The following is a 15,204-nucleotide window of genomic DNA, read 5'->3' as shown; positions in this document are numbered from 1 at the left end:
TCCCTGGCACTCAAGTAAGTCCGGGAGGACCTCACAGTGAAGGGGGAGGCGAAGCCCAGTGCAGGGGAGACCTAAACTTCCCTTGTGGGGCCTGGAGGAACAAGGAAAGTAAAACCAAAGGAAAAAAAACACACTTTATTAGAGGCCTCTTCTGACCCGGGCTCTCCTCCCGTTAGACTGGCTAGGCCGGGAAGCCCGCCCAGGCCTCCGGTTAAAATAGCAGTCTGGCTCCGTTGACATCATCGGAGCCTGTTCTGCATTTTTTAAAGAAGGACTTTGCCAATTTCTGGCAGGCGTCCCTCTCACCTGCTCAAAACAGCAGGTTAAGATTGGAACCTGTGGGCAAACAGTAGGAACTTGGCGGGCAAGTCCCACAGACATTTTTAAACTGTTCGCCCACCCACCCGGATTCCCCAGGGCAGGCAAGGTTAAAAATCACCCCTTTACTGTCAGAAGCGATGATCTGAAAAATTGCCCTATCCACAGTGAATTTGGACAACCTCAAAGACAAGTGCTTTGCACTTTGACCCTTTAATTCTTATTCACGGACGTATTTAAATATTATTTAGCTCAATGGACTCTGCTGAAGGGAGTGAAGGAGTATCACGTTTGACATTGCGGTCATTACATCAGAAGCAACGTCGAGTTCTCTGTTTGATTTGTCCTTTTTTGACAGTACATCCATGCAATCCGTTGAAGTTTAATCAGATGCTTATGGGGCTTCATTTTGTTTATCAGCGTTATAATATTAATCACTGTCATCCTGTGAGATCATAGAATGAGGCACTGATAAAGCAGCTGCCATTTGGGTGCTGTATGTGGAGTGAGCTGGTGAGCATCACAACTGAAATCACAGTATCTCTACAGCAAGTTCCCTTTTTTTAATGTTTGACAGTCTTTATAGTCAGAACAAAAACTGGTAAACATCAAATTGAATATAATATCTTAGTTCTGTTAAAGTTTACCCTGGAAAACTATTTCAATATTTCAGCATAATGTGCTGCATTTCCAAATGCAGTGGGCAGTCCACTGAATTAAATTATTTTTCATTAACACTTATCTTTGAAGTTGAACGTGTAAAAAGATTGAATTTACATAGGCCCTATTTAATAACTATCAAAAGCCAAATCTATTCAGCTTTCTCGTTTGTTATGCTTATCTCCTCTTCTCATAAAGCTCTGTAAATTTAATCAAGCTTCGTAATAGTTGCAGGAAAGGTTTACCATTAATCTTGTCTTCAGAGGGCTGCAATATTTACCTTGAAGTGTTTCAATTGCTCTGCGCAGAACTGTTTCTTTTAATTACATTTCTGCGGTACATTTTAAATGCTAAAGCTGTTAAATTTTGCATGTACCCATTTATATTTGACTGTTTAACTGGCCAATATTTCCCAAATACAATGGAAAATGTTATAGGCTCTGTTACGCAAACTCTCAACTGCAATTTTCATGGTTTCTCGACATATGATTTTGTGACTTTTCCCAAGATGGCCAGCTCAAACTTTGAATCTTAAAGGAATGCTTTAGTTCAAATCGTAACCACGTGGTCTGCCAAAAATATAGACGGCTGCCAGTGCAGCTCAATTAATTTTTGAAAAGGACTGTGCTGTGTTAATTTTCTTAATAACTCAATGTATAAATTGAAACCATAACATTGTTCATAAATAATCTCATCTAGTAATGAATCACATTCAATAACTACTGTCTAATATATTATACTGTAGATTAGAAATGTAATATCACAGCAGCTGCCCTAGATTCTGTCCCTTTGTTCTAAATGCACAGCCTTGAGAGATCGCTGGTCCCTTGTGAAATAGTGGGACTAAAGGAAACTCTCTGCTGTCTAAAGACAACATGAATTCACAGATAAAAGTGGTCTTATTTATGCCACATTACCTCACATCATTTGGTAATGTGTACATATACATGCATAGCAGGACTCCTCCTGTTAAGTGATCGGTAAAATGACAGGAGGCGCAACTGTCATAATTTAATTTGGCTCAATGGTGGCGGAAGAAAATAGAATTTTCTCATTTTGTTTTAGTTCTACGCATTATAGACAAAAATATTGAAGATCGGGCTTACATGAATATTTGCTTAATTGTGTATTCCGTAGTGGATTGGGATAACGTTTTCAGGAGTGTGCTTATTTAGTGCAAACTGTAAGGACAACTTGTGAAAGAGAGAGGGCACTGTAGTTATCTAAATCCCTCAGACAATAGAAGGGAATATGTATCAGGGTACCAGGCAGAAAGCAAATTGAATGGAGATAAAGATGGGAAAAAAAGAGGATATTGAAAATAATATGAGAATAAATCAAATGATGTATTAGACCATAATCTTTGCAATCTGCAGAAGAGAAGGGAAAAGATTTAGGAAACATCTCATTTATTCATTGGACGATAAACAGAATAGAATCAGTGCTTCTGTGATACTAGAAATAGATCTGGGAGGAACTCTGCACTGATCATAATGTAATCAGTTCTTTATTACACAATAATATACATTATGCTGTAAATATCTTTACCAGGCATTCCAAAAAAAATAATCATGGTTGCCTACTTTATCTTTGTCCCTTGTGTTTTACTGATAAATAATTATATCATAAAACCACTACATGAAAAAAAATAGTAAGCACTCAGAGCATGCAATTCCAAGTATCATTAAGGAAAGGAAACATATCTAAGAAATATAACTAGAATAAACGATGTATTACATAAATAATAATAGCAAGTTCAAGTACTTTATAATACTGTCACACTACTCAGAGATTTAAATAGCATCACCATGAGAAAAGAACTCATATTTAATAACATTAAAATTCATTTTATTATCAAGTTAAAATAAAGTTACCTGGACCCTGATATTTAATTGATGCCTTGAGATGGTCCAAATCAGGTATTATTCTGTGTAATCAGTAGCTGATCTCCCTTGATACTGTTCACTGGACATAAATTTTAAAAATGGCAGTCTCTGTGAAACTCACTCCCTGCTTGTCTCATAATCTCTAAATTGCTGTCTCCTTACTTTTGCCTGCCACTCTTCTGTCTCCCTTTCTTTCTTTCTCTCTCTCTCTCTGTACATTTCTCACATTTTTCTCATTGTCATCCCTGTATCACTTTTACTCTCTGCCTTTTTCTGTGTCTTTTCTTTTCGTTGTGACCTCTGTTGGGTGTGGGAAGGAGGATCAGAATTGGGTGGAGCTGTGGGGTGAATTTGAAAAAGTCCAAGGGAACGCACCTAGTCAAAGCAATCGGGGTGCACCTGCCAGAGCTTCAGATCCAGCTGATAACTCTCTCCCTCCTTTCCAAGCCCTCTCTGCATGCTATGGCTCTAGTACCTTTTCACAGGCCCAAAATACTGTATACTTAATATAACGTCAACATAATCTAGAGCCAGGCCATTCAGGAGTGAAATCAGGAAGCACTTCTTCACACAAAGCTTTGTAGAAATCTGGAACTCTCTCCCCCCAAAAGGCTGTGGATGCTGGGTCAATTGAAGCTTTCAAGACTGAGATCAACAGAGTTTTATTAGGGAAGGGTATCAAGGGATACAGAGCAAACACGGGTAAATAGGGTTGAGATACAGATCAGCCATGGTCTAACTGAATGATGAAACAGGGTTGAGGGGCTGAATATCCTCCTCCTGTTTCTATGTTCCTATGTTTCCTATGAAACATTAAATAATTTTTAATATACATTATTATATGTATTAGTAAATTGCCCGTGGTATTGTCCATGGTTAGTTGATTAATATAAACTTTTTTAGATACAAGTTGACAAGAGTTGCTGGAGAGACTTCAGAAACTCACTCTTCAAATCCACCCAGTGGCTAGAGCCTGCAACTACATCGTGACAGTTGACAAGCAAAATTGAATGGGAAATGTTAACATAGCAATTTGTAATTATAAATGTTATCAGAAAATATAGACAAAAATTGTATCAATCAGAAATAAAGTTTGTTCACAGGAAGTTGCACCCAATGAGAGACTTTTGTTAATATATAGATTTTAAAAGCCTTAATAGAGAGAATGAACCGTTGCCAATTCCTCCCTCTTTTTATCTCTCCTGATAACATTACTGACATCTGCAAACAATGTCCATGTCATTGCAGTTCCACCACTTTGCCTCAGCTTTGGTTTTGATCATTTTTTTTCAGCACTTAGGGCAGGCCTGCAAAGGAATGAGGGAGTGAAGCTTGCAAGGGGTGGGTAAGAAGCCAGGTCATGGCTGAGGCTGTGAGACTGTTGAACAGCCTGGGACTGAGCTACAGAGTGGTGCAAGGTGTTTCTTTGCATGTATACATGCCTCTGTTCTCACGTACAAACATTGCTTATGTTGGGTTGCAGTAAGTAGCCTCTGAGCTGGAGTGTACAGAGCCATGTACACCATGCTGTACAGTGGTATGGGAAGATCGTGTGCTCTCTGCTGGCAGAGGAGGATATATCTGAGGCTGTTGATAAGGTCCGGTGTGATATGTTAGGCTTTGCAGAAGGGGATAAATATGGGAGTGATTGGAAGATGGAAGCTAGCTTTAGGTGATGTCATTCAATGGTGGTAAGACAATATTAACACAAGCATTAATATAAGTTTCACTATTTAAAGTTTAATCCTCCAAATAAGATGAAATACTTACAAATCAAGAGAACCTGATTCAGAGAGACAAGATCTATCAAGTAGAGCCTTTGAGTTCAAACTTTCCCAGGTGAGGTCCAAAGTACTGTTATTTTCCACTAATATCTTACCTTCCTCCTTTGAGGTGACTGGATCCACCTCACTAGGCTTTCACACAATACCATGTAGTACCACGTATGGACCCTTTCATATTTGACAAGATGCAGATACTTATCTCTTTCCTGAGGCCCAGTTTGTAATTCAGAAGGAACAGTAAAGCATTAGATTCTGTGTCCAACTTCTGTTGTACTTTTGAAAATACAGTTAAAAAAACACATAACCCTTTTCCTGCCCATGTCTGCGAACGGGTTAGTTGGTGATTTTTATTCTGAATTGTTGAATTTTTTAATATGTTTATTATAAATTTAATTGCTAGGGGTGTACAGTGGAGTGGATTGGGAACTGTCATGACTCCTGTATGTCAAATAATTATTTTCTACAATGTGATTGGGAAAACGTATTTTTTGGGAAGGGAAGTGAAATGGAGAGAACAGTGATGTTCATTCAGATTGGTGAGATAATAAAAGAACCAAAATGGAAAAATACAGAACGTGCTCTTATTTACCCAATGAGGAAGAAGAAAACTGACACATATTCACAAGATCCTAAAACTACCTGTGTTTCATCCTCACTAATAGTTCCATAGATTATCGACAGTGGGAAATAGTAATTAGGCAGCTCTCATTATGCCACCGTGCAACAAGAAGGAAGGTTTTTCAACAGTTATGACTTCACTTGTGTTATCTTCAAGTGACAAGAAAACAGAGTTTTATATACAAGACATGTTCCATGAAAGCTATTGGGTGCAGTAGTACAATTGAGCTGGATCAAAAGTGCCATCATATCTACAATCTACCATTATCCCAACAAATATAATTCCAAGAGATTACTGTTGTCAACATCAGTGGACAAACGTTTAGCATATTTGAATGACAATCATCTAACTGCTATTTTAAGTGGAATAATGTGGGTGCAGAATAATAGAGTGCAGAAAAGATTTATTAGAATGATTCCAGGGATGAGGGACTTCAGTTACGCAGATAGACTGGAGAAGCTCGGATTGATCTCCTTGGAACAGAGAAGGTTGCGAGGAGATTTGATAGAGGTGTTCAAAATCATGAAGGGTCCAGACAGAGTAGATAGAGAGGAACTGTTTCCATTGGTCAAGAACCAGAGGACATAGATTTAAGGTGATTGGCAAAAGAACCAAAGGTGACATGAGGATAAACATTTTTAGACAGCGAGTGGTTGGAATCTGGAATGCACTGCCTGAGGGGGTGGTGGAGGCAGATTCAATCATGGCTTTCAAAAGGGAACTGAATAAGTACTTGAAAGGAAAAAAAATTGCAGGCAACGGGGATAGGGCAGGGGAGTGGGACTAGCTGGATTGCTTTTGCATAGAGCTGGCACGGACTCGATGGGCCGAATGTAACCTTTCTATGATTCTATGAATGTCTCCATTAAAATAGCAGACAAAGGAATGTAATATGAATGTGATAAGTATTCATCCAATGTCATTGGCAACTGTTATTTTTAAGCTACCTTGCCAATGCCATATGTTCTGGTCCTTCATTTAGGTCATTCAGGCTTTTTTTCCCTTTTGTATATTAGGTGGTAATAATAACAAGGTGTAGCTAGAGACAACTTTAATAAGAACAGATGTTTCCTGAATTGGACCATAGTGGTTATCAGGGCTCTGAAAGACAAGTTGTAGAAGTTGTACAAGGGTATCAATGGGAAAGTCAAAACTCACAGATTTTTCACAGCCTTATTTACTGCCAGTGAACAGAAGGAATTGCCAGAAAGCTACTGATGGCAGCAATACCTACAGCTCACTTCTTTTTCCAATGTTAAAGATCAATGGCAATGGTTAACGCTGGAGTCATAAAGAGATAATTAATCTTATAATTAAGGTGTTGAAATGGGACCACAGAGTTACAAATTTACATCAAAATGTGCACAGTAACCTCTTGTGGTTTTTAGTATGTTTTGAGTTGGTATGAACAGCATTGCCAATACTTGAGATTTTGACCACAATTGGATTTTGCAAAGCGTGCAATTCACAGGAATAGAAAAGAAAGAGAAAACTTGTCTATTCCCATGAATTATATATATTAAAATAATAGCCCAAATCAATAAATTATAAATATTGGCAACAATGTCTTAATACTTGAAGGCTACTTTTAAAATGCTCACAAAAAGACAGCCCCTCTGAAAATTCCTAATGTTTATGGCCTCTAGGATTGACTTTGCTCTAACTGACAGAAATGTCTAAAAGGTTCTCTAGGTTCAGTAAACATCTCGTGAATTAATTATGTCAAGAATTATTAAATGTATAAACAAATTACAGTTCTTTTGATTTGCTGCTATGTCTCCTGTAAGTGCAGTCAGCAAGTATAATGTTAATGGTTCCATCGCAACATGCTCCACAAGTCAATGAGGCATCAGGCAGTCCATCACTTCCACATATGCATGAGATCTCTGAAGGAAAAGGGAAGAGAAGGCACAGGATTCCACAGTATAACTCAAAGTTGGCATCTCCATCTAAAATGGAGATTATTTTAATTGAGAAAAATAGAGATTTTAAATCATATTCAGAAACCACAATTGAAAGTCCTTAAAAATAATTCAGACAATATACTGGAAAATGGAAGCAACTGTTCCCTTGATTGGAGTGATGGGTAAAGGTAATAATACTGTGACTATCCATGGACTTAACTTAAAGATGAATGGCACTTGAACTTCAGGCAAACTTGAGGTTGGTGCAACAAATATCTCCCATCGCAAGTCCATCTTAAATCTTTGACTAGCAGCATCTAACCTTGATTTGCATGGACAGGGTGATTAAGGACAAATAAGTTGCCTAATCTGGCTGACCAGTAAACTAATTTGCTTGGTCAACTGCTCCCATGTTATTGCATGTTATTTGTCTTTTTCCAGGTGAGGGAAGCCAGTTTAGAACTTAGCTCTCTCACACCAAGAGACTTTCCCTGTCTGATGTTGCCTCATTAACTCTCATATTTATGATGCAATAACCTCTGACCATAGTGGTTGAAGTGTTTGTCTCTCTTATTGTTGGCACATAAAGTTTATCTTCCTTTTCCGTGCTAATTCCTGGGTCTGCTTCCTCTTTGCATAGGCTACCTTTGCATAGGTTCTTCAAGAGTCTTGTATTGGCTTTTTGCCTATATATCAGCTTTCTCCATATCAGAAGCCATGGTAGTGGTGCACTATTTAGATTTGAGCAAATTTAGGTATGCCAGCAATATCTGCAAGCGTTGCAGCTATCACCAACTAAGGGGAACTGAATTCTGTGGATTTATTTCCGATTTTCTACCTTCAGCTGCTGGTGGCTCTGCCTCATGCAGGAGTATTGATCCATTGAGTTAGGCTGACCCAAGTGACCATTCTTCAGCTGTGAGCTAAGATAGTGGGTATGTGGTGAGAGATTGTTTTCATTTTATGGTATGGAACATTTCCCCTTTAAGGGAGGATTGGATACGGGGCAATATTTTGGAATTAGAAGAAATATCTTGTCTAAAACAGATCAGTAAAATGTGCAAATCTGTTTGTTAATAAATCAGTTTAAAATCAACACAAGCTTTGATCTGGTTATATGATAGAGTGTTGGCAGATTGCTTCATCATGGGAGTAATCACAGCCAAGCCTGTCCTCAACCTACACAACAACAACTTGCATTTATATAGCACCTTTAACGTAATAAAATGTCCCAAGGCTCTTCATAGGAGCACTATCAAACAAAATTTGACACCGAGCCACATAAAGATTGGTGACCAAAAGCTTGGTCAACGAGGTAGATTTTAAGGAGTGCCTTAAAGAAGGAGAGAGAGGTAGAGAGGTGGAGAGGTTTAGTGAGGGAATTCCAGAGATTAGGGCCTAGGCAGCTAAAGGCACAGCTGCCAATGGTGGAGCGATTAAAATAGGGGATGCGCAAGAGGCAAGAATTGGAGGGGCGCAGAGATCTCGGAGGGTTGGAGGGCCGGAGGAGGTTACAGAGATAGGGAGGGGTGACACCATGGAGGGATTTGAAAACAAGGATGAGAATTTTAAAATCAAGGCGTTCCCAGACCAGGAGCCAATGTAAGTCAGTGAGCACAGGGGTGGTGGGTGAACGGGACTTGGTGCAAGTTAGGATACGGACAGCAGAGTTTTGGATGAGCTCAAGTTTATGGAGGGTGGAAGATGGGAGGCCGGCCAGGAGAGCAATGTAATAGTCAACTCTTTAGGTAACAAAGGCATGGATGAGGGTTTCAGCACCAGATGAGCTGAGGCAGGGGCGGAGACGGGTGATGTTATAGAGTTGGAATAGGCGGCCTTGGTGATGGAGCAGATATGTGGTCAGAAGCTCATCTCACGGTCAAATGGGTCTGGTCCAGCCTTAGACCAGGGAGAGAGATAGAGTCGATGGCAAGGGAATGAAGTTTGTGGCGGGGACCAAAGACAATGGCTTCGGTCTTCCCAATATTTAATTGGAGGAAATTTGTGCTCATCCAGCACTGGATGTCAGACAAGCAGTGTGACAAATCAGAAACAATGGAGTGGTCGAGGGAGGTGGTGGTGAGGTAGAGCTGGGTGTCATCAGCGTACAGCCGACGTTGTGTTTTCGGATGATGTCGCTGAGGGGCAGCATGTAGATGAGAAATAGGAAATGGAGATAAGAAATAACAAGGGGCAGAAAACACTGGTGGGAGTAGTCTATAGGCCCCCTAATAGTAGTTATACTGTTGGACAGAGTATTAATCAAGAAATAATAGCAGCTTGTAACAAAGGTAATGCAATAATCGTGGGGGACTTTAATCTTCATATAGACTGGGCAAACCAAATTGACAAAGGTAGTTTGGAGGACGAGTTCATGGAATGCATTTGAGACAGTTTCCTAGAACAGTATGTCATGGAACCAACCAGGGAACAGGCTATTTTAGATCTTGTCTTGTATAATGAGACAGGGTTAATTAGTAATCTCATAGTAAGGGATCCTCTGGGGAAGAGTGATCATAGTATGATAGAATTTCACGTTGAGTCTGAGAGTGACGTACTTAAGTGAGAAACTAGAGTCTTAAATTTAAATAAAGCCAATTACATAATTATGGAGGGCAAATTGGCTAAGGTAGATTGGAAAATTAGATTAAAAGATATGACGGTAGATAAGCAATGGTAAACATTTAAAGAAATATTTCATAATTCTCAACAAACATACATTCCAATGAGGAATAAAAACCTCAAGGGAAAAGTGATCCATCTGTGGCTAACTAAAGAAGTTAAGGATAGTATTAAATTAAAAGAAGAGGCTTATAATGCTGCCAAGAGTAGTAAGCCTGAGGATTGGGAGAGTTTTAGAAACCAGCAAAGGATGACCAAAAAATTGATAAAGAGGGAGAAAATAGAATATGAGAATAAACTAGCGAGCAATATAAAAACAGATTGAAAGAATTTCTACAAGTTTGTAAAAAGGAAGAGAGTAGCCAAAGTAAATGTGGGTCCATTAGAGGCTGAGACAGGAGAAATTATAATGGGGAATAAGGAAATGACAGAGACATTAAACAAATATTTTGTATCGGATTTACAGTAGAAGACACAAAAAACAATTCTAGAAATAATGGGGAACCAAGGGCTTAACTAGAGTGAAGAATTTAAAGTGATTAATATGAGTAAAGAAAAAATACTGGAGAAATTAATGGGACTAAAAGCCACAAATCTCCTGGACGTTATGGGTTACATTCTAGGGTTCTAAAATAGGTGGCTGCAGAGATAGTGGATGTATTGGTTGTGATCTTCCAAAATTCTCTAGATTCTAGAATGGTCCCAGTGGATTGGAAGGTAGCAAATTTAACACTACTATTCAAGAAAGGAGGGAGAGAGAAAACAGGGAACTACAGGCCAGTTAGTCTGACATAGGTAGTTGGGAAAATGCTGGAATCTATTATTAAGGAAGTGGTAACAGGCTACTTAGAAAGTCATAATATGATTAGGCAGAGTCAACATGGTTTTATGAAAGGAAAATCGTGTTTGATAAATCTGTTAGAGTTTTTGGAGGATGTAACCCAAGGTGGATAAAGGGGAAACAGTGGGTGTAGTATATTTGGATTTTCAAAAGGCATTCGATAAGCTGTTACACAAAAGGTTGTTACACAAGATAAGGGCTCATGGGGTTGGGGGTAATATATTAGCATGGATAGAGGATTGGTCAACGGACAGAAAACAGAGAGTAAGAATAAACGGGTCAATTTCAGATTGTCAAACTGTAACTAGTGGGGTGCCGCAAGGATCAGTGCTTGAGCCTCAGCTACTTACAATCAATATTAATGACTTAGATGAAGGGACCGAGTGTAATGTATCCAAATTTGCTGATGATATTAAGCTAGATGGGAAAGTAAGCTGTGAGAAGGACCAAGAATCTGCAAAGGGATATAGACAGATTAAGTGGGTGGGCAAGAGGTGGCAGATGGAATATAATGTGGGGAAATGTGAGGTCATTCACTTTGGTAGGAAGAATAGAAAAACAGAATATTTTTTAAATGGTGAGAAACTATTAAATGTTGTTGTTCAGAGAGATTTGGGTGTCCTTGTACACGAAACACAGAAAGTTAACATGCAGGTACAGCAGGCAATTAGGAATGCAAATAGCATGTTGGCCTTTATTGCAAGGGGGTTGGCGGACAAGAATAAAGAAGTCTTGCTGCAATTGTACAGGAGTTTGGTAGGACTACACCTGGAGAATTGTGTACAGTTTTGGTTTCCTTACCTAATGAAAGATATACTTGCCTTAGAGGCGGTGCAATGAAGTTTCACCAGATTGATTCCTGGGATGAGAGGGTTTTCCTATGAGGAGAGATTGAGAAGAATGGGCCTATATTCTCTGGAGTTTAGAAGAATAAGAGGTGATCTCACTGAAACGTATAAAATTCTTCGAGGGCTTGACAGGGTAGATGCAGAGAGGCTGTTTCCCCTGGCTGGAGAGTCTAGAACTAGGGGACATAGGGCGCTAAATTGGGCCATGTTGTGCCCGTTGTTTCAGCGCTACATGGCTCTCTGACATCCAAGATGGCGTCTCCACTGCGCACGCACATTTCCAGCGCGACGTGCGCCGGACGCCATCTTGGTTTAGGAGTTCGCGCAGGCGCAGATAAGGAACGCTGGAAGCATGTAAATTAGGGAGAAAATGGCTACAATCAGTGTGCAACGCTGATTTAAAGTGATAGACACCATTTTGGGACTTAACGCTCAACACAACGCACAGTCTTAACCCCGACCATCTGAACGTGTCTTAGGGTGCCTGGAGGACCAGTGCTATTTAAAGGGGCCATGCAGGATTTACAGGCTAGTGGCTGGATTATTGCTTCTGGCTGCGGAGACATTTGTAACTGTTTTTTGAGGTCTCCTATACTTGAATACAAGGACTAGGGGACAAAGCCTAATATTTAGAGCCAGGACATGCAGGAGTGAAGTTAGAGAAGTTTGGAACCCTCTTCTGCGGACAGCAGTTGATGCTAGCTCACTTGTGAATTCTAAATCTGAGATTGATAGATTTCTGTGAACCAAGGGGATTAAGGGATATGGGGCTAAGGCGGGTATATGGAATTAGGTCACAGGTCCACCATGATCTCAACGAATGGCGGAACAGGCTCGAGGGGCTAAATGCCACGGCCACTTGCTGCCTCCTGATATGCGCCAACTTCTCCTGAAAGAAAGCAGGACGTGTGCCTGGGTGATGTGCCTGCCATGGTTGAATAGTTGCCAGTGCGTGTGGCCTGATGAGTTGTGGGTGTGCTGCTTGCAACAGTGGTAATGTGGGAGGGTGAGAGGAAGCATCTGTTTGGAAGAGTTGAGTACTGATGGAAAGAGTTTGTTGGTATGTGGGTGATGGGGGTGTAGTGCGTGGAGCAGTTGGTAGGAGACACCACTTGACAGTTGACCTCACTCACCTTGACCACTCATGTCAAAGCATTGAACTTCTTCCTGCAATACATCCATGTTCATGATGCTGTGTGCCTGGCATTGACTTCATCCCCCGCTGCCTCCCACTGCCCTTTGACTATATATCTGGAGGGCCTCTTGCCCCAACCCCCCACTTCTGCAGATATAGGATGTCTCTCCTTCTGTCCACCTCTTGCACCAAGGGCTCTAGTGCATCAGCAGAGAACCTAGGTGCACGCATTCTTGCAAGCCTGGTACCAACTCAGATCGGCAGATTGGTGAGGTCTGGTGTGCAGATTGAAGGATGTGGGATTTAGTAATGCGCAACCTCTATTCAATGTTTCAACATAACTCATCAGTGTGTAATAAGAACATAAGAACATAAGAAATAGGAGCAGGAGTAGGCCAATCGGCCCCTCGAGCCTGCTCCGCCATTCAATAAGATCATGGCTGATCTGATCCTAACCTCAAATCTAAATTCATGTCCAATTTCCTGCCCGCTCCCCATAACCCCTAATCCCCTAAATCATAGGGATGGGACCTGCATCTGTATTTAATGTGTGTGATATCTGATCTCTGTTCAGACTCCGTGCTCTCAGTAGACTGTTATTTCAAATAACAGGTACCAGCTACCTTTAAGAGATTTCGAAGAAACATCCTCCCTTTAAGAGATTGACTTCCGCCTGGTGGTGGAAAGTGTGAATTGCATTGATTTCACGTGCAAGGCCCGGAATGCAATGCTGAATGCAGATTAGTACTCAGACCGGCCGAAACTCGCGTTCTGCCTGCGCAGGGGTCATTGGGCGCGGGGTAATAGCACATCACACTACCCATGCCCAAAAACGGCCCTTATCTAATTTTCCCCCCATAGTCTCAGGATAATTGGTCGGTAATTTAGAACTGAGATGAGGAGGAATTTCTTCACTCAGAGGGTTGTGAATCTTTTGAATTCTCTATCCCAGAGGACTGTGGATGCTCAGTCATTGAGTATATTCAAGACTGAGATCGATAGATTTTTGGACTCTAAGGGAATCAAGGGATATGGAGATCAGATCGGAAAGTGGGGAGTTGAGGTTAAAGATCAGCCATGATCTTATAAAATGGCAGAACAGGCTAAAGCAGCCATATGGCATAGTCCTGCTCCTATTTCTATGTTCTTATGATGTGGAGATGCCGGTGATGGACTGGAGTGGATAAATATAAGGAGTCTTACAACACCAGGTTATAGTCCAACATCTTTATTTGAAATCACAAGCTTTCGGAGCTTTCCTCCTTCGTCAGGTGATGAAGGAGGAAAGCTCCGAAAGCTTGTGATTTCAAATAAAGCTGTTGGACTATAACCTGGTGTTGTAAGACTCCTTATATTTACGTTCTTATGTAACTAGGAGGGGGCCAAGGATCGACCCTTGGGGGATTCCAGAGATATCGATGCAGGAGCTGGAAGAGAAACCATTGCAGGTGATTCTTTGGCTACAAGTGGATAGATAAGAATGGAACCAGGCAAGCACAGTCCCACCGAACTACTCGATGGAGGAGAGGCATTGGAGGAAAATGATGTCGTCAACTGTGTCAAAGGCTGCAGACAGGTTGAGAAGGATTAGGATGGACAGTTTATCATGGTCACAGTCACGTAGGATGTCATTTGTGACTTTGATAAGGGCTGTTTCAGTACTGTGGCAGGGGCGGAAACCTGATTGGAGGGGTACAAACATGGAGTTGCGGGAAAGATGGGCACGGATTTGGGAGGTGACAACATGTTCAATGACTTTGGAGACGAAAGGGAGACTGGAGATGGGGCGGTAGTTTGCAAGGACAGAGGGGTCAAGGGCGGGTTATTTGAGGAGAGGGGTGATGACGGCAGATTTGAAGGGGAGGAGGACAGTACCTGAGGAGAGGGAACCGTTAACACTATCAGCTAACATGGGGGCCAGGAAGGGAAGTTGATGGTCAGCAGTTTGTTGGGACTAGGGTCGAGGGAGCAGGAGGTGGGTCTCATGGTCAAGATAAGCTCGGAGAGGGCATGAGGGGAGATAGGAGAGAAACTAGAGAAAGGTGCAAGTTCAGGGCTAGGCAGGTGGGAACTCATTATGTATAGTATGGAGAACAAACTTTAAGACCTTCCTGGGAGACTAATATTGATACTACAATTGGTCTCAGTACCCTGGGGCTAGAAGAAGGGAAAATCAGCCAGAATTGTTGCTGCTGAACACTGTCCAGCAACCCATGCTGCAAGTGCACATGTGGAAGTTGGGTGGAAACCTGTCGACCCTCACACGTGAATAATGTGCACATGGCCAAGGTATCAGTGGGGACAGCCATACCGCAGGAGAGGAGGAGGGTGACAGCCACACCGCAGGAGAGGAGGAGGGTGACAGTCATACCGCAGGAGAGGAGGAGGGTGACAGTCATACCGCAGGAGAGGAGGAGGGTGACAGTCATACCCCAGGAGAGGAGGAGGGTGACAGCCATACCGCAGGAGAGGAGGAGGGTGACAGCCATACCCCAGGAGAGGAGGAGGGTGACAGCCACACCGCAGGAGAGGAGGAGGGGGACAGCCACACCGCAGGAGAGGAGGAGGGTGACAGCCATACCGCAGG

Source organism: Heptranchias perlo, chromosome 4, assembly GCF_035084215.1.
Source record: "Heptranchias perlo isolate sHepPer1 chromosome 4, sHepPer1.hap1, whole genome shotgun sequence".
NCBI classification, from domain to species: domain Eukaryota; kingdom Metazoa; phylum Chordata; class Chondrichthyes; order Hexanchiformes; family Hexanchidae; genus Heptranchias; species Heptranchias perlo.
The sequence above is the reverse complement of the archived record's forward strand: the minus strand, read 5'-3'. Positions refer to the sequence as shown.